The sequence below is a fragment of the Macaca fascicularis genome, chromosome 2 (assembly GCF_037993035.2).
Source record: "Macaca fascicularis isolate 582-1 chromosome 2, T2T-MFA8v1.1".
NCBI classification, from domain to species: domain Eukaryota; kingdom Metazoa; phylum Chordata; class Mammalia; order Primates; family Cercopithecidae; genus Macaca; species Macaca fascicularis.
In genome coordinates, this window is record NC_088376.1 from 91,184,964 (window position 1) to 91,211,573 (window position 26,610).

The 26,610-nt window shown below is 40.8% G+C and overlaps 1 protein-coding gene and 1 pseudogene across 3 annotated transcripts in view; one reads left to right on the plus strand and one right to left on the minus strand.

Moving 5' to 3' along the window:
• GNB4 (G protein subunit beta 4) overlaps positions 1 to 11,339 on the minus strand; it is a 59,148-nt gene extending 47,809 nt beyond the window's left edge. For all 3 annotated transcript variants that reach the window (XM_005546439.5, XM_015445549.4, XM_045386600.3), the window contains exon 1: positions 11,206 to 11,339. The gene's annotated coding sequence lies outside the window, so the exon portion shown is untranslated. The remainder of the gene's footprint in view (positions 1 to 11,205) is intronic.
• An 8,369-nt stretch (positions 11,340 to 19,708) lies between these two features.
• On the plus strand, positions 19,709 to 24,204 carry LOC102118681 (bifunctional methylenetetrahydrofolate dehydrogenase/cyclohydrolase, mitochondrial pseudogene; annotated as a pseudogene).
• The last annotated feature ends 2,406 nt before the right edge of the window (positions 24,205 to 26,610 follow it).

Consider the following 26,610-nt stretch of genomic DNA (forward strand, 5'->3'; position numbering starts at 1 on the left):
ACATGGTATAGCCAGGCATGGTGGCTCATGCTTGTAATTCCAGCACTTTGGGAGGCCAAGGCAGGTGGACCACCTGAGGTCAGGAGTTTGAGACCAGCCTGGCCAACATGGTGAAACCGTGTCTCTACTAAAAATACAAAAGCAAACAAACAAACAAACAAACAAACAAAAATCAGCCAGGCTTGGTGGCCGGCACCTGTAATCCCAGCTACTTGGGAGGCTGCGGCAGGAGAATAGTTTGAACCCAGGAGGCGGAGGTTGCAGTGAGCCGAAATCGCGCTATTGCACTCCAGCCTGAGTGATAGAGACTCCGTCTCAGAAAAAAAAAAAAAAAAAAAAAAAAAAGATATTATTATCTTATGGGACCATCACCCTATATACAGTCCACTCAATGACTGAAACATCCTTTTTTTTTCTTGAGATGGAGTTTCACTGTTGTTGCCCAGGCTGGAGTGCAGTGGTGTGATCTCAGCTCACTGCAAACTCCGCCTCCTGGGTTCAAGCGATTCTCCTGCCTCAGCCTCCCGAGTAGCTGAGATTACAGGTGCCCACCACCAAGCCTGGCTAATTTTTGTATTTTAGTAAAGATGGGGTTTCACCATGTTGTTCAGGCTGGTTTCGAACTCCTGACCTGGTTTCGATCCACCTGCCTCGGCCTCCCAAAGCGCTGGGATTACAGGTGTGAGCCACTGCACCCAGCTGACTGAAACATCATTATGGGGCTCATCACTATAATCATATTAGAGCATAAGTGCTATGACAGAACTTGTATTTAAAGTGTCACATCATTGAAACCAAATGTTTATGAGAATGTGGCTGAACTCAACATACTAAGGATTTCTCTTAAATTTTACACAATATGTTTTGAAACTATTGTCCATGAATTCACTGAACCCATTTTTAGTATTCTTATATTTTCTCCTGTACTACTTCTTAAAGTAACAAGTTCTATAAATTTACCATCAGCTCTGTAAAATAGCAGGGCATTTCCTTTTACTTAGTCCTAAAACTACCTTCTCTAAGAGGAGCCTCTTGGTTTTAGTACTCTAAGATTTTGTGAACTAAATATTAAAAACATAAATTATGATTATGTAAATTTTAAATCATACACTTAGCCTGTCTTTTCTTACATGACCACTCAAGCATTATCATCTCTTGGATTTTTTTTAACGACCACGTGTGGTTATCTCTGTGTTACCAAGTCACACAGTCCTATGTCACTTTTTTTTTTAAGAGATGCGTCTTTTTCTGTGGTCCAGGTTAAAGCACAGTGGCACTGCCATCCTTGCTCACCACTGCAGCCTTGAACTCAGTGGCTCAAACGATCTCCGACCTCAGCCTACCAAGTTGCTGGAACTACAGGTATGCACCACCGTGCCGAGCTAATTTAAAAAAATTTTTTTTAGAGATAGGGTCCTTATTAGGTTGCCTAGGCTTGTCTTGACATCCTGAGCTCAGGTTGTCTTCCCACCTCAGCCTCCTGAGTAGCTGGGATGAAAGGTGTGATCCACCATACCTGGCAGTCTTGTATCACTTTAAAGTCACATAACTCGCTTTTGTTTTACCAGAAACAACCCTTTAAATTTACCAGACTTGGTTATATATTACTCTTGGTTACATACAAAAATTTTAAAAATCAATCCCACCATTAAAGGGTTAGAATATGACAACTGGGGATATCAGAATTTCATCCAACAAATGTTTATGAGTGCTTCACAAGCATTACCATCTAGCTTATTTGCTAACTCAGCTACATAGGACAAAATGTAACTTGTGCAATTAACATAGTCATGGAAAGGTAGCTACAATTCCATATGCTCACAGCTTTAATAAAAGTAAAATATATGGCTGGGCACGGTGGCTCACGCCTGTAATCCCAGCACTTTGGGAGGCTGAGGCAGTTGGATCACCTGAGGTCAGGAGTTCAAGACCAGCCTGGCCAACATGGTGAAACCCCATCTCTACTAAAAATACAAAAATTAGCAAGGACTGGTGTGTCCACCTGTGATGCCAGCTACTGGGGAGGCTTGAGAATCGTTTGAGCCTGGGAGAAAGAGGTTGCAGTGAGCCAAGATCTCACCATTGCACTCCAGCCTGGGTGACTGAGTGAGACTCTGTCTCAGGAAAAAAAAAAAAAAAAAGATAAAATATCTCAAAGTTACCAATAATAAGTAGAAATAGAATACAGCATCCAGCGTCTTTCACTGTAGATTTCATTTATCTTAACAAAGCCATAAAGCCTACCTATAAGATAAAATTTAGAAGTTTTAGTTAACGAGCAAGCGTACTTACAGTGATATTGTTCTGAGATGAGCTGGTATCCATCTCTGCTACCTCAGGATCACACTTTATTTACCAAAATATTATACAATTACTGTCTCAGGTTAGATTAGCAGTTAATTAATAACTCAAGTTATTTGGGATTCCATCCCATCCCCAATTCTCTACCCCTACTACTAATGTTCTCAGAATCTATCATTCAAAGGGTCTTATCTCTACCATGCAGTTTGAACAGAATATTCATTTTTAGTTACATTTAGTCACATTTAGTTTTGTTCTACTGCTGATTTTCCTACTGATGTTTTTATCCTACAAATTCTCTATCAGATATACCAAGACTGCTCTTCAATGCCTTAAGGGAACACACAATCCCCCCAATTCTTCAGTATCCTCTCATAATCTGTCTCATCATCATTTCTAAAACCTTTGTGGAGATTTTTTTGCATTAAAAAAATGAGTCAACACATAAACATGAATGAAATTTACATACTAACATATCTCTACCTTCTTTATGTCTTACTGCAAAGAGTCTCTGTGGTTTTTTTCATTTTTTCTCCCCCCAAAAAAGTTTCCCTGATGATACACTCAGTAATTAGTGAACCAAATGAAATCTCTTGTTCATAAATTTTAACTTCCATAGTAAAGGTTAACACAAACCATGAAAACTAATATCTAAGTTTAAAATTTTTAAATACTAAGTTTTCTTGTTTTTTAGATCACATGGCAAGGAGATCACATTTTTCAGGGTGGTTTTTTTTGTTTTGTTTGTTTTTATGTTTGTTTGTTTATCTCTCAACAGCTTCCCTAGAGCCCCATTTAATAAGTAATGCAGATAACTAAGATCCCTTGTTGACAAATTTCAATTTCCTCAAGTAATTAACTGCCTACCATGTCCCATTTAAATACACAATTTCGCCAGCACGGTGGCATGCAACTATAGTCCCAGTTACTTAAGAGGCTGAGATGGAAGGATGGCTTGAGCCTAGGAAGTCAAGGCTGTAGTGAGCCATGATTGTACCACTGCACTCCAGCCTGGGTGACAGAGAAAGACTCTGTCTCAAAAAGTACACACATACATATATACATACACACATATTTTAATTTGCAGAATTCTAGAATGTCTTAAATTATTTCCTGATGAAAACGAGCCACCGTAAGCCTTTTTAACTATCCTAAACACAACGTATATAATTTATGTCACATGCCAATTAGACATAAAACCTCATTCAGCTTACGCTGCCTTACTGGGTTTTTATCACATTACCAAGTAGTTAATGACCAATTTTCATATTTTAAACAATTTCTGGGTAAAGGTGTTTGTTGAAAAACTGAATATAAAAATAAGGAGAAAAAAACTGAGTCAAGCAATTGCTAAGTGCTGCCAGAAAAAAAAAAATTAAAACTTCTATATAAGAGCCTAGGGATTATTAGCTCTTTGAGCATAGGGGCCATTGTCCTCATCTTGTCCCTCCCAAAGTAGTATTCTCCCTTTTTTCAGCTATAGAGAAATTGACAGAATCTGTTCCATAAAGAAAGCAGATTTCCTCAATTTCTCCATAGCTGAAAATTCATGACAAGCTAAAAGAGAGTAGAAACAGTAAGGCTTCTAAAAAGAGTATTTTATGTATTTTTTTTTCTTTCTTTCTTTCTTTCTTTTTTTTTTAAAGGCAATTAAAAGTCTCCTCTGTCACCCAGGCTGGAGTGCAATGGCATGATCATAGCTCATGGTAACCTCTGCCTCCCAGGCTCAATCAATCTTCCTACTCCAGCCTTCCAAGTAGCTGGGTCTACAGGCTTACACCATCACGCCTGGCTAATTTTTGTATTTTTTTTGTAGAGATGGCATTTCACCAGGTTGCCCAGGCTGGTCTTGAACTCCTGGGCCCAAGTAATCTGTCCACCTCAGCCTCCCAAAGTACTGGGATTACAGGCGTGAGCCACTGCAACCGGCCAACACTTTTGATAGCTAAGAATTAATGTTTAAGGATATTCATTAGCAAATTGTTTATATGACAAAAAATTTAAAATGTAAATAGGAGAGTAGATATGATGCATTCATACAATGAAATATTATGCAGCTATTAAGAAGACACTGTTAGTGCTCTAAGTACTGACTTGCAAAGATACTAAGAATAATGATATCTTCTGAACGAATTCTTTTTTGGAGGTTTCCTACTGCAAGTAAGATAAGCATCTCAGTAGAAGTTTGTCCTTACCCAGTAAGGTATACTAAATTTCCTTTGTAATAACTATACAGTATATGAACAAACCCTGCTAAAGCCAAAAGTGGGGGAACAATGAAGCTGTTACTGCCGTAAGTATTAAATATGTACACTAAGAGAAACTTTATATTATTTTAGCAAGTCAGTAGCACCTGAGCGTGGAAACATTTCATGTGATTCCTATTTCAAAAAAGATAACACATCTTTCAGCAATTCTGGAAGAAAGGGCTCTCTATAAACATACTGGAAAATGGAACTGAGGAATACACACTGTGAACTTACCAAGCATTTTTCTGTCCATAACTATTGCTCTAAAGGAAATTCTCCAGTCCCTGTACCATCCACAGGACATTAGCACAAAGGTGGTAGTGAAGCATGATGATTGAGTGCACTGTCTCTGGTCCTCTACTGCTGGAGTCTGAACACTGGCTTCACCACTTGCGTACATTAACCGACACATGGTAAAGTCAATAAACGTTCACTGAAATGATTACTACGGTTGAGAGAAAGAGGTCTTTGAACCAAAGATGGAAAAATATTAAAATACTTTAAGGGACAGAAGTATATTTAAGCAGGAATTATTTTAAGTAATCCAAACATTTTGGGTGTGTGCAATAGGTTATTTTTTCATCCTAAGCCAGATATCTCTTCAAATCTAACTGTGCCTCATTTTCTTTTCATTCTTTCTAATCTTATTATAATTATTCAGGAGGCTTAACTAAAATTAAAATTTTCAAATCTATTTTTTTAAGTTAATTATCCAGTTTGTGATCTAAGTTCTTGCCTTTTAGTTTCTTCTCGACCTATTCTACTCGCTTGCCGCTTATTATTATCACTCCACCAGAGGGCATACAAAAGAAAGGTGACAACGTGAAACACTCAAAGTTGGTAACTTTTTAGCTTTCAGAGAAGCTTTAGCAGCATTACCAAACACCTTACATAGCACTAATACTGTCAGATTCTTGGGAAACTGTCTTCTATATTTGAAACAGCATTAGCTAAGATACAGCAAATACTAATTCATGCATTCATTCCTTCATTCAACAAATATCTGAGTCCTGACCATGTGCCAAACCTATTCCAGGCTCTAGAGAGTCAGTAGTAAACAAAACAAAACTTCCCATTGCCATAGTGCTTTGTTCTGTATTTGTCTAGGAGATAAACAAGAAAGCACATCATAATTTTAAGTACAGATAAGTCGTATGCAAGAAAAAAACTGCAAGAACTTCAAGAAGTTAGAGGGTGAGGAGGAAGGCTATTTTTGTATAAATTAAGTAAGGACTGAATGAAATGAGAGGATGAGCCATGTCTTAATTGCGAGAAAGCATTCCAGGCAGAACAGCAAGCAAAGGCCCAGGCAGAAACTAACCCGACATGCTGGACCAACAGCAGTGACGATGGCGAGGCTGGAACAGAGTGAGCACAGCAGAGAGCAGCAGAGGAGACTAGAAGGGTGCCCCAGAGTCCAGTCATAGCCTCTTGATCATGGTAAAAAAAAAAACAAAACTCCTGATTTCTTTTCAGATGGAGTCTCACTCTATTAATCAGGCACAAACATGGCTCACTGCAACTTTGACCTCCTGGACTCAAGCAATCCTCCCACCTCAGACTCCCATGTTGCTGAGACCACAGAAATGCACCACCATGCCTGGCTAAAACATTTTTATTTTATCTAACAATAATGGGTTCTGATGACTGAGATATAACCTGCTTTGATTTACCTCTTTTAAAGTTCATGCTGGCTGGTGGGAGACAGAGAGTAGAAGCTGACAAACCAGTTGGGGGGCTCCTGCAGTCATCCAGGCCAGGAAAGAATACAGTTTGACACAAGAGTGGTGGTGGCAGTGTAGGTGATAGGAATGGTCAAATCAAATTTTTAAAAAAGATGGTCCAATCTGCAGTGATTTTGAAGGTAGAGCCCATAATACTTGCTATTGAAGGAATAGATTTAGGATGAGTGAAACAGGGGAATGAGGATAACTCTTAGAATTTTTAGCCTGAGCAACCTGGTGGATGGTGGTACCATTTACTGAGATGGATAAGAATGAGAAACTGTAGCCAATGAGGCAGGATGAAAATCAGAGAGAGCGAGTGTCCCAGAAGCCAAGGGGAAAAGACATTTTGATAAGAAAGGAGTTATCTGTTGCCTGTATCAAATGTGGCTGAAGATCCAGTTTGGCAAGACTGACATCCCTGGTGACCTGGAGAAGAACTGTTTCATGAAGTAGGAGGAATAATGTCTCTCTGGAGTGGGTTCAGAAGAAGATGGCAGATAAGGAGGAGAGGCAGCCTATATGGAGTCTTTCAAAGATTTTCTTTTTGAAGCAAAGCTGCATTGTTACTGTTTGAAGTTTTATTTTTAACTTTTCAATTCTAAAAATCTTAAACTTGAAAATAGTAATACTGTGAACACCCTTGTACCCTTCGCCTAGATTGCTAACTTGTACCATATTTGCTTTATCAGTCTCTCTATATATGGAATCATTATTGTCTATCCATTTGAGAGTAAGCTAAAAACATTTTGACCTTTTACTCCTAAACAATTCATTGTGTTATCTTCTAAGAACAAGCGCATTATCTTACATAATCACAAAACAATTATCAAATTCAGAAAATTTAACACTGATACAACACTATTACTCCATATTTAAATCTTGCCAATATCCTAACAATGTTCTTAGAGAAATGATTTTTTTTTTCCAAGCCAAGATCCAATCCAGGATTATGCATGGTATTTAATTACCATGTCTCTTGAACTTCCTTTAATCTGAAATAGTTCCTTACCTTTTGTCGTTCATGACACCGACATATTTGAAGATTACAAGGCAGTTACTTTCTAGAATAATCCTCAATAAAGGTCCCCCAACTGTTTCCTTGTGATTAAATTCTGGTTATTTTAGAAAAACCACAGAAAAGTAATGATGTTCTCGGTTCAGACACAGCAAGAAGAACATGATTATGCTACTACTGGCGATGCTAACTTTGATCCCTTGGTTAAGGTAGTGTCTGCCACACTTCTCCACTGTGAAGCTACTATTTTCCCCTTGGTGTTAATCTGGAGAGATCATTTGAGACTGTGTGGCACTTGCCTGAAGTAACATTGCCTGAATCCAAATTAATTACCTAGAATGTCACTGCTTCTGGGCCCTTTAATTAGACAGAACTAGCAAATAGATGCAAGTAGGCACATGTGAATATATATTTTAATCATGAGTTCATGTTGATACCATTAATTCCAATCCAAAATCAAGAGTTCTTCATTGCCTTCTTCTGTTTCAATTTTTTTTTTTTTTTTTTTTTTTTTCCCGAGATGGGAGTCTCGCTCTCTCGCCCAGGCTGGAGTACAGTGGCGCAATCTCGGCTCACTGCAAGCTCCGCCTCCTGGGTTCACACCATTCTCCTGCCTCAGCCTCCTGAGTAGCTGGGACTACAGGCACCTGCCACCACGCCCAGCTAATTTTTTGTATTTTTAGTAGAGACAGGGTTTCGCCGTGTAAGCCAAGATGGTCTCGATCTCCTGACCTTGTGATCCGCCTGCCTTGGCCTCCCAAAGTGCTGGGACTACAGGTGTGAGCCACCACGCCAGGCCTGTTTCATATTTTTAGTTATCTTCTTCCTCACTGAAAATCCCAGTTCCCAAAATATCAATGAATTGACCCATTTGCTCAATCCTGTAACACACACAAAATAGTTTCAGAATTGCTACACCTCTACCATACAAATAATAGCCTACTACACAGAGTACACAGAGTTCAAGATTATTTTTTCAGTTCTTTAATCTTTAATCCTGTGCTCAAAACTTACTTGGGTTTTTTTTTTCTTTCTTTCTTTCTTCTGGGAGTTTATGTTATTCACAGAAATACACGGTTTGTTGTTGTTGTTTGTATTCAGTTTTGGAGTCCCAATCTCCACATCTTGTTAATTTTATTTTTGAACATAAAAAAGACTAACAGTTTCCAAAACTCAAAACTATGCAAAAAGGTATATTCAGAGCAACGCCATTCCTTCTGTTGTTCCCGTTTACTCAGTTCCTACCCAGTGCCTGTAGTTAACTAATTAGTTTCTGGTTATTGCTCCTGTATTTATTTTTGTGCTGTTAAAAAACTAAGCTTCCTCAAGGTGAGGTAGAGAAATGAGGCAGGGCCGGACACAGTGGCTGACGCCTGTAATCCTAACACTTTGGGAGGCTGAGGTGGGTGGATTGCTTGAGCCCAAGAGTTCAAGACCAGCCTGGGCAACACAGTGAGATCCTGCTTCTATTTATAAAAATAAATAAATAAAAAGAAATGAGGCAGTCACTGAAGCAGAACACTGATCAAGAAACAATTTTATTTTAAAATGGGAGACAGACTGTAAAATAGTGCAAATGACTCTGTAGTAACTGACAAATTGAAGACACAGGAGAGAGTATGATAAATTGCAGAGGGAAATATCTATCAAAATATCGCCTGGTTTAATTTGAGGTATATAAAGGATTCTCATATCCCAAAACAGATTGCCATCCTGTTCGTAACCTTCCAAATTAGTTACAACTCTCTTTCTAGAGAACCCACATTAAAATGGCATTATTATTTTATCAAAATAATTAAACCATCACTACCTGTTAATATCAATAGGATACACTGTGCCCTGGCAAAAGGGAGGTTTTGAACTTGGAACAAGACATTTAACTAGGAGTAGCATGGTGAAAAGAGAATGGCTGATGTGAGAAGTTGTATAAAAACATGGACGGACAATAATGATCATGCTGGAAAAACAAACATGTCTCTGGGATGTCTTGGATATTTTATACACATGCTAATGAGTAATTGAGGGTCACTCCTAATGCCCTGGTACTAAGTTAATATGGCACAGGGGAAAGAACACGGACTGTGGAAGCAGAGGGGTCTTGCTTCGAATACCAGTTGAGTTACTTAACGCCTACATGACCACTGCCAAGTTACTTAAAACCTCAGTTTCCTTACCTGTGGAAGTAGATAAGGGTGTTATTGTGAGATATAAGAAGAATAACTTACAGCACTGCCCCAGCCCAGAAGAAATATTTTAATAAATAAGTCCATAACAGATGCAGATTAATAGTCAGCAAGGTAAAGAAACTGATGACACAGCCAGCTGACTTCAATAACACGCCTAAGAGAAATCACACCATCTCAGGCAGCATTTGGTAAGGGCAGAAAAATGTCCAACACTTAGTTCCAATTCTTAATTTTCAAATTGCCCCAGAGTCTATTTTTAAAGTGTAAAAGTATGTGCTGACATACTTACATGCCAATTGTTTAAAAGAAACGATTCTACAGGTTAACAAAGGCCAATGACTCGGAATAACTTCCTAAATAATGTCTACAGGCCCACAAAGAGATGAACCAACCTAAATGTATCAAAAGCTGTATTAATCAGTTTCATAAAAGTATATACAGAAGGTTGACAAAGTTCAATAAGACATTTTAAAAGTTTCTATTTCAGTTTCAAATTCATCTACAAACCAAAAAGCAACATGGAAAATCTTAAAATGTTTTAAAACCACATACTGAAATATACAGCAAATTTTCAGAGCCCAGGATCAGTAGTAAACCAAAAGCACCACACTGAAGAGTATTAAAATGAACAATGGCAGAGACTCAAAGCACACAATTTTAAATGCACCTAATCCGTCGTTTTCCTCTCCGACTAGAAATGACTTCCCTCCCATCTTAAATAAGCAGCGTGTGTTCTATCTCTGTCCTAGAAGATGTACTTAATGGTCATAAACTCAGTTTGCAACACTGAGATGGACTGATAATAAAAGTTCTAATCAACAATTAAATTTTGAACGTGTTAAGAAAACTTTCCGATAAAGTGCTAATCCACACGCCAAGCTACTTTGTCAGTGGCTGAGAGGGAGAAAGATGCATCCTCATCCTCTATGGAAAGAGAAAGGGAAGGAGAGGGAGAAAAGGGAAGACAAGGAGATGCAAAATAACAAAGTATTGCTTATATAAACAAATGAAAGCCTGGTTTTAAACTTTTGAAAATTCAATTTTCCCTTAGCGAATAGGAATACATATCAAAGTATATGGCAATCATCTGTGTTCTGAAGTAGCAAAAGGTGGAGAGAAAAGGAAAACACTTTTTCTTGTACTGAACTCACAAGTATTCAAAATTCATTAATCCCCTCCCATCCCCAAACTCTGGACATTATATCATTCCCAAAATAAATCAGATACAAAACCACTGGACTAATTTTGTACTCAGCGTAGAACTTTTATGAGTTTTCCCAGCGCTCTCCACCCAATAGCCCTCCTGGGCAGTCCCGAATACCCGCTATTTTGGGGGCACGCACGGGCTCGTACTCTGAGTTCCTGGGAGGAGGCCTCGGGGAGTGACGAGAAACCCAGGGGGTCTGGAGGACCTGGACCGCCGACCGTTCCTCGCTGGCCCGGGCGAGCCATCTGGACCACCCGGGAAGTGCCTGCGCCGGCGGTCGTGAGGCCGGTTCCCGCGCAGCAGCGCAGCGCGACCCAGGCGCGCCCTCCCCGTCCCTCCCGGGCACCGTCCGCCGCCCGAGCCCTCAGTCCCGGAGCCAGGAGGGACCCATCCCGCCCCGCACCGTCACCCGGGCCCCGTTTTGCAGGACTGGCTCGCGGCGCCCCACGTCTCTGCGAGAAGCCCAGGAGCGCTTCGCCGGGCACACCAAAGAGCCGCCGCTCGCGAGCTCGCCGCCTACCTGGAGGGAGCTCGGGCCCGCGTCGACCGCGCGCTGCCGGGGTCCGCTGAGCGCACAGCAGCTCCTGGAGCTCGGAGCCCGCGGGGAGAGCGCAGCCCAGCGCACCGCCGAAACCAGAACCGCCGGCCACACCCAGTCCCGCACCGCCCAGCAGCCAACTCCGCGGCGCGCCGGAGCCAGGGCGGGGACGTGGCTGGAGGCGCGAGGCACGAGGCACGAGGCGCGCGGGCCCGGCGGGGACGTGCCGGGGGCGCGCAGACCCTCGGAGCGCGCGCAGCCCGGGCGGGGGGCGAAGGGAGCGGGAGCCGCGCGCAGCTTCTGCTTCCTATTTTCTCTCTCGTTTCCTGCCCGAAGGAGAAGAAAAACATTCCTTCCCGGGCAGTTTCGTTTTCTTGTTGGTGCGGCGCTGGGGCACGCTGCTAAGTAGCGCCCGTCTAAGTGGCGTGGCCAGTTTCCTTTCCGGCTCTGACAGGCGCCAGTTTGCTGGTGAGCAGGATCGAAGGGCAGAGCTAGAAGACCCCAAAGGTCCCGTTTGGGTTTCCCATTCTGGAATTCTAAATGTCAGAAAGTAAACTGAAGCCCAGAGTCGCACAACCTTGCGTTACATTCCCCGCTCTACCATCACTAGTTGTAGGACCGTGTACCGTCTCGGGCTTAAGTTTCGTCATCGCCAAAATAAGGATAGTGATACCTGCCTGATAAAGGTGCTAAGCATATTAAATGAAGTAATGTTTGCACGAAGCCTGCCTCCAAATACTTGGAAGTTATTGTTCCTATTGTCGTTGATAAAACTGGAAGGCCTTCCAGATATCCCTGCCAAGTCGCTCTTCTCTGCATGAGTTAAACACCACATGCATCTCAATCGAGTTTTTTTTTTCTTTCTCACATTTATCTGGGTGTTTTATGTTTAAAATGTCATAAAATAAATGCATCTATCCAATTTGCTTCCTCTAAAGTCAGTACCGCCTGGGAGCATTTTTCCTCTCCCCACCCCCATTTTTCTTCGGAGTTAATTCCAGTTTGACAGACTGTTGCTATAGCATTCCTTCTCTGACGTCAAACAATTTAAAGAAACAGCCCTGGGTAGCGAAAACTGCAGAGGAGTTCTTTGTGGAGTTTCTGTGCCGGAGAAAGGTTCGAACAGTATCATCAGATAACTTTAACACCCCCGCAGCCTTCCAATCCTCCTTTTCTAGCTGCTTCTCACTATCACCTGGAATAAATCTATTAGTCCCTTGAAAGAGGTGATGCCATGATAAGCACACCCTGTTTGTGACTGTGGAGAAAATGTGACCGGTTTGTATAAAAGCCAGGCCGTGACAAAAATAGAAACAGCTGTTTCTATTTTCTTTATCCAGAGATAAAGAAACTGTGGATCATTTTCCCCCCAAAATTTTCATTTTTACTAATATTAGGAGCACTTTTCCATTAAGAAGAAAGAGGAAAAATGCCAAATATTCTGCATATCAAAGTGTCAGAAGAGCTAGTTGGGACATGAGTGTTTTGCATCTGTAACTATTTATGTTTTAATGATTAAATCCTGAGCTTTATCATTGTCGTTTCTAGGAGGAAGCAAAGGGAAATTGTTAAAAGAGTGCCTATTATGGACCATGCTCTCTGCTTTCTTATACTGTACTTAATCCTCATAATTACCTTGAAGTGTGAATTTTATTCCCATTTTACAGATAAGCAAACTGATGCCCTGGTAAGATTAATTTATCAGAGTCACCAAGGTACTGGCAGAGCCTTGCATGACATCAGATTGGATCAACTCCAAAACCCTCTTTCTTTTCCTTCCTTCCTTCCTTCCTTCCTTTCTCTCTCTCTCTCTCTGTCTCTCTCTCTCTCCCCCCCTTCCTCCCTCCCTCTCTCTCTCTCTGTCGAGACAGAGCCACTCTGTCACCCAGACTGGAGTGCAGTTTCTTTCTTTTGAGACAGAGTCACTCTGTCACCCAGGCTGGAGTGCAGTGGTGTGATGTCAGCTCACTGCAACTTCCACCTCCCGGATTCAAGCGATTCTTGTGTCTCAGCCTCCCAAGTAACTGGGATTACAGGCGCAAGCCACCATACCCGGCTGATTTTTTGTATTTTTATTAGAGACGGGATTTCACCATGTTGACCAGGCTGGTCTCAATCTGCTGACCTCAGGTGATCTGCCCGCTTTGGCCTCCCAAACTGTTGGGATTACAGGCATGAGCCACCGATCCTGGCCCCATATTCTTTCTTTAGATTCTTTTCCGCCTTGTTCCCGTGCACTAGCATTTACCAGATGTTATAAAGCTTTGAGAGGTGGTTGTTGGGTTAAGATTATTTGTTGAAAAACAAGTTGCTGGTATTTAGGAAAACCCAGTGGGAAGCAATGAGATAGTCTATTCCAGAAAAGATTAAGGGAAATATAAATGAACAGCTCCTAAGATAAAAAACCTGAAAAGATGTAACAAGAATTTGACTGTCTTTTGAAGAGTTTAAAAGAATGATAACGTCAACCTTCTTGAAAATTTAATGTAGACAAAGAAATTACTAGAAGAAGAAAGTCCAGGTACAGAAAAAGGAAAGTTTAATTATTATCCAAACAAATCTACTTCCAAGAATATTGTATTTCTGTTTTGCCACACCTGCTGCATATTTTTCTGGAAAAAAAAAAAACTTGTTAAAGGACAAGCCTATATGAAAATCTGAAAGTGGGGCTGATTAAAAGAATTTCATCATCAGGAATAGTTTCATAAGAGGATAGTAATGCATCTAAGTGATCCAGCAATTCACAATTTTTCTAATGATAATGAAATCCATGAATAATGAAAGAGAGAGAAAGGGAAGGGAGGTAGAGAGAAAGGTGAAGGGGCATGCTGTTAACATTTCTGATGCCTGCTGGTTTGTGTAGACAATTGTAGAGATGTATCCTACTTCTAAGGATTAAGCCCCATGATCTCTTGTTGGGGTGCCACCGGTTGATAATTAGATTTCTGACTCATTAGGCCCATGTTCTCAAATCCTACTCTATTAAGAGAGCATGGTGGGGTCCCTGCTAGAGAACCTTTGAAGACAAAATCCTTGTCCATTTCATCTTTGTGTTCCCCCATAGTGTTTAACAGAGCACCTTGCACTTACTAGGTACTCCACAAACAAATAAATAAGTGAATGCACTTGGCTACTTGTTTTATGCAAATAACCCCACCTCACCCCATCCCATACACTAGTCAGAATGGTAGGAGGGGAGAAAGTGATCATTGTTTTTCTAGGAGTTTAGTTACAGTTGCTTTTGCAGGGTGTTTTGCTTCACTGTGATCAAGTTTAGAGAAGCTCTGCTCTTGGTCCTACACTGGGTGAGTCTGAATGCTGTACTCAGTGAGCTACGCTGTAGTCCATAGTGCCATAGGTTTGCATATCCTGCTTTTAAGTTTTACCCTAGAAATGTTCTATTTTTTTTTTCTGAGCCTACCTTGCTCTCAGACGATGCCAAGAACACCGTGAAGAACAGAGCCACTAAAGTGTCCAACATTTCAGCACCGCCCTGTATGTGTTGTATGCATTCCAATTCTATTGTGTCTGAAATGAAGCCAAATTATATACATACAACATCATAACTACAGTAACAGATTTTCTTTCACCTACAACAAAATAAGTAAGAAAATATTAAATGGAAATTATCTAACAGGATCTATAGCACAGTTCCCCAAGGACATGAGAAGCAATTCCCTAGTAGATTCTGAGAAGTCAGTCGGTCTGTGTGGTTTCAGACAGGCATCCTTGATACAGAATAGTCATGCCTAAAGCATTCCCTCTTGCTCACACACAATGCATTTTCCATACCAAAGTACAGTTTGTACTTTGAGTCACCTTTGCCGTACTCCTCTGACACTCGTGATACAAATCGGTTAAAGCTTTTGTATATTTCCACTCAGGTTCTCATCAATCATGGCAATTTGGAATCTGTCATCCAAGTGCATCCCAGTGACCTTAGGAGAGTGTCAATGATGTCTGTCACAGGCATGGGAGAGGGAAGTAGAAGTATGCAGGCATGTATCTGCTGCTCTGTGTCCTGTCATTCAGGTCCCTGGAATCAGGGAATTCAGGGAAATCAGAGAATTCAGGTCCCTGGAAAGGGACATGGCAAAGTGAAAAAACACAAAACTGCACATCAGAAGACTTGATTTAGAGGTTTTGGCTCTGGTACTAAATATCTATGTGATCTTAAGCAGATCTTACCCTGCCTGCATTCTGTCTTAATTATATAAAATGAAGGTGCTGAATTCTAATACAATTGACAAATAGACAACATCGGTGCCATCTCTCAGACTATGTCCGGGGATGACTTCACTAATCAATCATGGACTCTTGCCCTCTAAGCTTCATTCCATCCCAAGAACTCTTCTGAACACCACATTTTCAAAAGGAACTCTGATCTGTTTCTGTTAAGTGAGTAAAAACATGAGTCTTGAGATGACATATTAGTTATCTATTGCTCTATACAAGTCACCAAACTTAGTGGATTAGGACAGCAACAATTATTTAATTTGCTCATGAATTTCCAATGTGGGCAGGGCTTGGCAGACATGTTCTCTGTTCCATGCAGCCTCAGATAGTTTGACTCTTATTAAGACGGCTCTCTCACATGGCTGGCAAGTTGGTGCTGGCTGCTGGCTGGAAGATCAGCCAGGTGTGTAGGCAGAAACTTCAGTTCCTTTTCACGTAGGTCTTTCCACGGCCTACATGGAATTCCTCACATTAGAGTGGCTGGGTTCTAAGAGCAAGTGTTCCAAGAGAACAAGGAGGAAGTGCATAGCGTTTTTATGACTTAGCCTCAGCAATCCCATAGTGTCGCTTCCACCATCCTCGCTTGGTCTAGGCAGTCACAAATTCATGTGATAGGGACATAGACCTTTTTTTTTAAGACAGGGTCTGGCTCCATCACTGAGGCTGGAGTGCAGTGGCGCAATCTCGGCTCATTGCAACCTCAGGTGATTCTCGAGCCTCCTCAGTAGCTGGGATTACAGGTGTGTGCCACCACATACGGCTAATTTTTTTTGTATTTTTGTAGTGACGGGGTTTCACCATGTTCCCTAGGCTGGACGGACTTATCTAGAGGAACGTGTTGAATGGCACATATCATTGCAGCTATTGTCAGAAATATAATCTGCCACAAGCACGTTTGCTAACCCTGGATTAATAATCGATGAGCATCCAACAATCTAAGATTCTGTCTTTCCATTCCTTCCTCCCATACTGCACTGATTTCATTTATGCTTATATGTTCTGTTAGATATTACAAACAATGGAAAACATCTTGTTTTCCTTACAAATTTGTTTTGGCTTTGCTTTGATTTTAAAAATCATAATGTAAAATGGATCTTTATTCTTTTAGTGTACAGTTCTATGATTTTGAACACATGTACAGATTCATGTAACTATCATTATAATCAGAACAGTTCCATCACTCCTCAAATCTCCCTCATACTTACCGTTTACAGCCTTAATTATAGTCACCTCTCTTCCCTACCATGACTCTTGGCAATCATTGATTTGTCCTCTGACCCTAGAGTTCTGTCTTTCTGAGATTATCATATAAATGGAACCATACGGTATGTGACCTTTTGAGACTGTCTTTTCTCACTTAGCATAACACTTTGGTTCTTTCTTATTGCTGTGCAGCATTCCATGGTATGGAAGTACCACAGTTGGTTTATCCATTTGGCAAATAGTTTTTTGAGGGAAACAATTGCTTTGAACTGACACCAAGCCACATAGCCCAGACTTCAGACTCTATTTAGTAGCTAAGAAAAGATGAAAAGGAGCCCCGCGGACCGACTCTTACTCTAAACATGTTTGTTGTTGGTAGAAATGCCAATCTCAGTATCATAAACAAACAAAAAAAATGAAAGAACCTGCTCTTTAGAACAAAACTCTAAGATCAAGAGAATGATTTTGAATGCGTCTTCTTACCCCAAGGAATATTTAAGAGAAAAAGGATTCATGAATTCAGACTTCCTTAGCCATTTTCTCTAAATGGACCTGGATATCCAAATCATGTTTTCAAAAGCCCGTTTAAATTCTAAGAAAGTCAAGTGAAATTGTTAATGATAGCAAATTCAGTTCAGGTAGAGTGTATGATGTATTAAAGTTACATTCTACATGGTTTTCCCCTTTGTATAATTATGCTCATTTTATAGTGCCTAGAATGTAATACAGTACTTTGTATGATTCAGAGGTTTATAATTGAATGACTATTTTATGCCAAACTCTCTCTCCTGGGGTCTCACTCATTTCTCATCACATTCTAGCCACAGTCCACAGTCTTAGCACAGCACATGTACCCACCAATTTTCTTCAATTAATGAGTGAGCAAATGAATGCAGAGCTCTAAGGGACAATCTCTGGGAGCTCCATTCATTCATTCTTCTGTAAGTAGTTAATGCGCTCTCAGATAAAAAGTGTCTTCATATCTATTTAAGAACAAATAGAGTCAGGCTAACAAAATGCTTGGTTCAACATTAGGAGTGAAATCTTTTCCTGGCAGGTGAGATAGTCAACCTGGGGTGGAAGTAGGGCATGAGTTCTAAGACTTGTGACGGTTTTTACAATTTTCCTTCACTTTGAGGTGGTAACTTTTGAGCACTGAGCTACCTTTACAGCTTCACGTTTCCTTGTGCTATCATTTTAGTTCTCTTTTTTTTTTTTTTTTTTGAGACGGAGTCTTGCTCTGTCACCCAAGCTGGAGTGCAGTGGCTTGATCTCGGCTCACTGCAACCTCTACCTCCCAGGTTCAAGCAATTCTCCTGCCTCAGCCACACTCAGTATACTTTAAAGCATCTCTAAATTACTTATAATACCTAATACAATATAAATGCTGTATAAATAGTTATTAGGCTGTATTTTTAAATTTTTATATTCTTTTTATTGTTCTATTTTTTTTTAATTTCTTTCAAATATTTTTGATCCGAGATTGATTGAATCTAAGGATGCAGAAGATATGGAAGGCTAACTATATCTGAAAATAGATACCAAAACTCATCTAGGAACAGAGCAGAATTGAGAATTTTTTAACAGAAACAATCTGCTTTTAAACAAATTTCCTACTTTAGTATTTCCCCTTTGATATCTTTTACATTTAACATACATTTATGGAGCATTTAGGAGGCAGCACTTCACATTAATTAACCTCATTTACTATATGCAACAGATTTGTAAGGGGATATTATTATTCCTGTTGTGCAAATGGGAGATTTAGGCTCAGAGAATTGAGCATCTTGCTCAAGGTCTTGAGGCAGTGCCAGGGGTAGGCATGGGGAGATCAGGTCCTCCCTACTCTTCCCAAGCCCCCATCTTCAAGTCCTCCAAGCTACCACAGTAGCTAGACAACCTAGGGAAAGAGTGTGCTTGCTGTGCAAATGAAACTCCAGAATGCTTCAGCAACACTGCCGCCCCTGAGACTCTCCTATATTGAATCCCACAGCTGGTAAATGGTGACACTGACATGGAGCCAGGACTTTCTGACCTGATGCTTGGGTGTGTTCCTATTCCTGCTATCAGAAGCCTACCTTCCAACAGCTCCACAACTGCTTTTGTTTAGGTTTCATTGTGAATATCGTATTTCCTGCTAAATAAATCAGAGCAGAATCTCCAGTAAATGAATGCCTCAGAAGTTTCTCTATCTTTCCAGTTGGAGCTCATAAACAAAAATCAGGTAGGTGAATTTAACCACCCCATCCTCACCCAATTTGCCCCAACATTTAACCCGAATCCCAGAGACTTCACCAATTCATTCAATCAGGAAACATCAATTGCTCAGCTAGTCTTTTCCCCCCTTTTCCCATTATCAGGATTAGCTACTTACTGTTCTTCCTGTTTTGCTTCAACTGAAATAAACTTGAGTTCTTATCCTTTCTGTGAGATGGATTTCCAAGCTTAAAAGCTTTGAATCAGAATGACATTAATCCTGCTTTTTCTACATTGTGGCATTTTTGCTTGTTACAGATATTTGCACTGCTCCGTCTTACTTTCTGAGAGCTTCATGGACGTTCTCATTGCACATGAGTCTGTGTTAGGGAGTTTGTATTTTCTCAAGAAACCAGAAACCTCATTGTTAAAAATCTCACTTTTGCAAAGACAATTCTAGTCTATTTGTCAATTTTTATAAAATCTTATTTATAATGGCCGGGCGCAGTGGCTCACGCCTGTAATCCCAGCACTTTGGGAGGCCGAGGTGGGCGGATCACGAGGTCAGAAGATCGAGACCATCCTGGTTAACACAGTGAAACCCCGTCTCTACTAAAAATACAAAAAATTAGCCTGGCGCGGTGGCGGGTGCCTGTAGTCCCAGCTACTCGGGAGGCTGAGGCAGGAGAATGGCATGAACCTGGGAGGTGGAGCTTGCAGTGAGCCGAGATGCCACCACTGCACTCCAGCCTGGGCGACAGAGTGAGACTCCGTCTCAAAAAAAAAAAAAAAAAAGGCTTATTTATAATCAAAATCAGATTTCAACTAACATTTACACTATTAGCACTGCATGAAGGTAAGTATATTTTCTGTAGAGACTGACCCTAGGGCAGCTGCACAAGTCTCTGCAAGAAGGTTCCTCTTTGGTGACAATGAGTCAGATATGTATTAACTCAGAAATGAATTTAAGAAGAAAAAAAATTTTGTCATCTTATGAATAAGTGTTTCATCTTGGTTTAGTTGATAAAGCAGCAGCTCTAAAAATAAAACTTACTGTAGATTTGCTTCTTTTTCTTTTATTTTAAAAACCAAATTCTTACTCTTAACTTTGCCTTTTTGCATACCTAAATAATTCCTTTTTTTTTTTTTCTAAGATAGAGTCTCTCTATGTTGCCCACACTGGACTCAAATTCCTGGACTCCCGCAATCCTCCTCCCAAATAGCTGGGACTACAGGTAAGGCCGCCAAGATCTTCTATAGTAATATATAATTTTTATCTTTTATTTTTTATTTTTACAAAAGTTTATTCTTAAATATACAACAGGCTCCAAGACAACACTTCATTCCAGCTATGGGTGGCAAAAGACATTATGGCAGGGAATACTGATGTTTAAATACGAATGAAATCAATGGTCACCATCACCTCAGGCACAAGGAACAGCTTACTTTTTGTCAGATTTCTTAATTCCACCTTGTCCAAGGGCCCCTTCTCCGTGGCCTTCACTTTTAGCTCCTCGAGTTTCTTCTGCTTCTCTTTTTGTTTCTGCTTGAAAGCCTTATCTTCCTAGTCCATCTCCTTGGCCTGCGTCTTGGGCTGTTTCAGGGCCTTCTTGCCACCTTAGCGGCTGGACATGGCAACTGCCGCCCCTTCTCCAGACCCTGCCACTGGAAATCCTAATATATAATTTTAAAAAATGATTTTAGGCATTAGTATTTGGAAGGAATTCCTCGGTTGGAGAGATGGTGAGCTAATTGTTTGGGTCTACATATGAGCTGAAATATAAATTTCAAGAAAGTTTAAATGTCCATGAAATCAGACCTAGCTTTTCAAAATTTTCATGTTGACAATGACTGCCTAACAAATCTATCCTTCTACACTAACTAAAAACAGATTGTTTTTGCCACCTCAACCTTCAACTACTAAGACATTTTGTATATTTCAATGACATTTATTAAATTCTACCTTTCATTGAAGTTTTCTTTGTGTGTAAAAAGTTACTGTGTAATGAGAATCTTACATGTAGAACACAAGGTTGATTGATCTGTGTATCCTTCATGGCACCAAATAGAGCTTTCTGCTTTTCCCTGCCCTAATCCATCCAACATACTATTGTTGAATCCATTTTCCTAAAATTTAGCTCTGATTAAGTCACTTGTTGGCTAAGCACTTACAACAGTTTCTAGTTGTTTACTGAATTATATGTTCATGCTCACTTGGCATAACCTTCTATAATCTGGCCCCAACCTGTCCTTTCTAGCTTTATCTCTGTGGTATTTTCCACTGAAACTTGGCTCTTCCTAATTCTGAGAAGAGGTGCTGGGATTTCCCTTTGAGTACTTAAGTCACTATAACCCACTTTAGCTTGAATTATATTAGTCTGTGTGCTTGTTTTATCTCCCAGATTTGACAATAAGCATGGCATACTTGAAAGAACATGAGCTATGAGGTTAGAAAAACTTAAGTTCGTATCTTGCCTCTGTCATTTATGAGCTGTGTGACTTCAGAGAAGTAGCATACTTTTCCAAATTTCTTTTTTTAAATCTATTAAAAATAATTGGTTAGCCGGGCATGGAAATAACTAATGATAATTAATCCCAGCACTTTGGGAAGCCAAGGCAGGCAGATCACTTGAGGTCAGAAGTTGGAGACCAGCCTGGCCAACATGGTGAAACCCTGTCTCTACTAAAAACACAAAATTAGCTGGGTGGGGTGGTGCACCCCTGTAATCCCAGCTACTCGGGAGTCTGAGACAGGAGAATCACTTGAACCCAGGAGGCAGAGGTTGCAGTGAGCCAAGATCACACCACTGCATTCCAGCCTGGGTAACAGAGTGAAACTGTCTCAAAAAAAAAAAAAAAATTATTGGTTCACTTTCCTGTTCTCTCATATTTGGAGTTATCACAAAATCATTTTAAGTAAAAAGATTCTTACCACCCAACCCAACCCCATTTGTGAATAGCAAAAAGCAACAAAGACAGAAGGAAGTAAACAAGAGCTAATGAAGGAAAAAAGAAAGATTGAACTGAAAGTCTAGGAAGGTTTAAATAATCAGTATATGTCAAAGGTGTTTAGCTAAGAAAAGAAAGTGGAAGAATAGTATTGTTTGTTTGGGGTTCAATTACTGGAGGGAGTTGTATCAGTGGTCTGTACATTCACTGGGTCAGGAAGCAATGTCTGCAGTCACTCAAAACAAAGCTCCTGAGAATCAATAAGTCAACACACTTCTCTCTGAGTCTGCCCCTCCCCTACTACGTCTTTCAGAAATAAGACATTGAAAAGAAAAAGGACCATCCAGCATGTGTTGGGAAATTTACTATGTTGTCTGCCCAAACAGAAGGTATTTCTCATATTGTTCAAGAACAACTTTCTGAAATAAATTTGTCATTGTTTCCATGAGAGGGAAATGACCAATGTATATATTAATAATAGTAAAGATAACAACTCTAGACCTTTGCATTTATTATGAGTCAGGCACTCTGCCAAGTGCTTGTGTAATCTTCTCAGTAGCCCTGTATGGAAGACTTTATTTTATTCACCCAACAGATGAAGTAACTGAAGAGGTTAAAAGATCTTGCCCAAGAGCACTAAGGTTTGTATCCACGTGTTGGATCCTAAAACTTGTGATGTTTTCACTCCATCATATTCCCTCTTAGGAAGATAGTATGCTATTACAAACCAGTGAGAAGCTGCAGCTGACTATCCAGACCAAGAAAATGCAGATTTCCATAAGCAAAATTGCTGGAGAATCAGGCAGTCCTTCCTGGGCCAATGCTAGTTACCTTCATGGTCTCTTTCAGCCCTTGATAGAGTCTCCTAAATTATTGTTACCTCAAACTGTTGTCTTTCCTAATAGTCAAATAACCCTGCTACTCAGAGCACTCCACAAAACTTGTCAGAAAGGCAGACTCAAAGCCCCTGGCCAATATTGTATTATATACTCAATATTTGCTAAAGGAATAGATCTTCAATGTTCTTATTAAAAAGAAGCGGGTGGGTAACTATGACAAACAATTGATGTGTTATTTAACTTGATTGTGGTAACCATTTCACAATATATATGTATATCAAATATATTGTATACCTTTGTAAACCAAAAATAAAATTCTAAGCCCCCCAACCAACGCAATGGACCCCTCCTCTAGGCCAAGGGGTTCCAAAGTTAACCTTGGGGCTGGGGGCTGTGACTCACATCTATAATCCCAACGTTTTGGGAGGCTGAGGAGGGAAGATCACTTGAGGCCAGGGGATCAAGACCTGCCTAGGCAACATAGAGATACTCCATCTCTACTAAAAATTAAAAATATTAAACAGTTCCTGGCGCGGTCACCGGCGCGGGCTACGGCTGCGACTTCCCTGACGTCGGCGCTGGCTTCTGGGTTGCTGCAGCCCGTGCACAGCTGCTTCCTCCGCCCTCACCCCTTCCACCTCGCCGCAGTTCGAGATGAAGTTGTTGTAATTTCTGGAAGGAAACTGGCCCAGCAGTTCAAGCAGGAAGTGCGGCAGGAGGTAGGAAGAGTGGGTGGCCTCAGGCAACAAATGGCCACACCTGAGCGTGATCCTGGTTGGCGAGAATTCTGCAAGTCACTCCTACGTCCTCAACAAAACCAGGGCAGCTGCAGATATGGGAATGAACAGTGAGACCATTGTGAAACCAGCTTAAATTTCAGAGGAAGAATTGTTTAATGTAATCGGTAAACTGAATAATGATGATAATGTAGATGGTCTCCTTGTTCAGCTGCCTCTTCCAGAGCACATTGATGAGAGGAGGATCTGCAATGCTGTTTCTCCGGACAAGGATGTTGATGGCTTTCACGTAATTAATGTAGGGCGAATGTGTTTGGACCAGTATTCCACGTTACCGGCTACCCCGTGGGGTGTGTGGGAAATAATTAAGCGAACTGGCATTCCAACCCTAGGGAAGAATGTGGTTGTGGCTGGAAGGTCAAAAAATGTTGGAATGCCCTTTGTAATGTTACTGCACACAGATGGGGCGCATGAACGTCCCGGAGGTGATGCCACTGTTACAGTATCTCATCGATATACTCCCAAAGAGCAGTCGAAGAAACATACCATTTTTGCAGATATTGTAATATCTGCTGCAGGCATTCCAAATCTGATCACAGCAGATATCATCAAGGAAGGAGCAGCAGTCATTGATGTGGGAATAAATAGAGTTCACGATCCTGTAACTGCCAAACCCAAGTTGGTTGGAGATGTGGATTTTGAAGGAGTCGGAGAAAAAGCCGGTTATATCACTCCAGTTCCTGGATGTGTTTGGCCCCATGACAGTGGCAGTGCTAATGAAGAATACCATTATTGCCGGGTGCGGTTGGTCACGCCTGTAATCCCAGCACTTTGGGAGGCCGAGGCGAGCGGATCACGAGGTCAGGAGATCAAGACCGTTCTGGCTAACACGGTGAAACCCCGTCTCTACTAAAAATACAAAAAAAAAAAAAAAAAAAAGTAGCCGGGCGTGGTGGGGGGCGCCTGTAGTCCCAGCTACTCGGGGGGCTGAGGCAGGAGAATGGCGTGAACCTGGGAGGCAGAGCTTGCAGTGAGCCGAGATCGTGCCACTGTACTCCAGCCTGGGAGACAGAGCAAGACACCGTCTCAAAAAAACAAAACAAAACAAAACAAAACAAACAAACAAACAAAACCATTATTGCTGCAAAACAGGTGCTAAGGCTTGAAGAGTGAGAAGTGCTGGAGTCTAAAGAGCTTAGGGTAGCCACTAATTATTGTGTCTACTATGTCAGGAGCAGCACTCCAGGCCAGCTCAAGAAGCAAAGCTGGCCAACAGAAATGCAGTATTTTTAATTTATTCTACTGAAATGGTTTAAAATGATATATTTATTGAAAGCTTAAATGGGTGGGTGTTTGTGCACATACCTCTGCAGTACCTCACCACGGAGCATTCCAGTATCATGCAGGGTCCTGTGATCTAGCCAGGAGCAGCCATTAACCTAGTGATTAATGTGGGAGACATTACCGTGTGGAGACTGGACACTTCACTTTGTCAAGCACCTCGGTTACACATTTGCCTTTTCTAGGATTGCATTTCCCAAGTGCTATTCCGGTAACAGTTGATACTCATTTTAGGTACCAAACCTTTTGAGTTCAACTGACCAAACCAAAGGAAAAGTGTTGCTAGAGAAAATTAGGGAAAAGGTGAGAAAGAAAAAATGGTAGTAATTGAGCAGAAAAAAAATAATTTGTATATGTATTGATTGGTAACCAAATTTATCTAAGTAGAACTGAATTGGCGAGGAAAAAAGGAAAACTACATGTTAATCGTTTTCCTAAGCTGTCTTTTTGAGGCTTAGTCAGTCACTGGGAAAATGTTTAGGATTATTCCTTGCTATTAGTACTCATTTTATGTATGTTACCCTTCAGTAAGTTCTCCCCATTTTAGTTTTCTAGGATTCAAAGGCTTCTTTTACACATTATTTATGTGTATTGTCATATTTGACTTTTGCTATATACTTTAACTTCATTGTTAAATTTTTGTATTGTATAGTTTCTTTGGTGTATCTTAAAACCTATTTTTGAAAAGCAAACTTGGCTTGATAATCACTTGGGCAGCTTGGGTAAGTATGCAACTTACTCTTCCACCAAACAACTGTCAGCAGCTGCCTGCTTTTCTGTGATGTACGCTGTTGACTTTTCCAGACATTTTTTAAGAGTTTGAGTTAATACTGAATTTAATCAGACTTTCTGATTAAAGGTTTTTTCTTCTTTTTTAATAAAACACATCTGTCTGGTGTGATATGAATTTCTGAAATTCTGTCTCCCTATGACTCCTAGTTGCGACCTAACCAGAGTTTTTTTCTCATTTAATCAATGTAGATATTCCTATATTCGGTAACACTACTATAGCCTTAAATAGATAATTTTTTTTCTTTTTTTCTTTTTTTGTTTTTTTTTGTGTAGAGATGGGGTCTTGCTATGTTGCCTGGGCTGGTATTGAACTCCTGGCCTCAAGCAATCAATCCTCTTGCCTCAGCCTCCCAGAGGGCTGGGATTACAGGCATGGGCCACTCAGGCCCAAACAGAGATTTAAAGAGCTTTGGAGAAACCAGCCTCGTCCTCCAGCCTTTTTTTTTTTTTTTTTTTTTTTTTTTTTTTTTTTTTTTTTTGAGACTGAGTCTCTCTCTGTTGCGCAGGCTGGAGTGCAGTGGCACAATCTCAGGTCACTGCAACTTCTGCCTCTCGAGTTCAAACAATTCTTGTGCCTCAGCCTCCTGAGTAGCTGGGATTACAGGTGCATGCCACCATGCCTGGCTAATTTTTGTGTTTTTAGTAGAGACATCACGTTGGCCAGACTGGTCTCAAACTTCTGACCTCAAGTGATCCACCTGCCTCGGCCTCCCAAAATGCTAGGATTACAAGCATGAGCCACCGCACCTGGCCAGTCCTGCAGTCTTATATCCCGTCAAGTTGTGCGAAGCTAGGAGCTTAATCTGTAAAATACTTGAGGCAGGGATAGGTTCCTTGTCTATTTTGGCTTTTGGCTAAGCAGAAGTAGCTCCTGCTCTAGGCAGCTTGAGACAGAAAGAGAAAGAACAGTTGATTTGACCTACCTCCGTCCTTGTTCTTCTGCCAGCTGGCATTATTCTTTTCATAGTTCTCTGCAGTTGAAAGAAGTTTAGAGAGTTTGCTGGAGATGTTTTTGTGAGTGAGGTATAGCTCATGTCTATAAGCCATGCCTGCTTACTTACCTAGATTATTAAGCATGGAGCTAGAAGACCAAG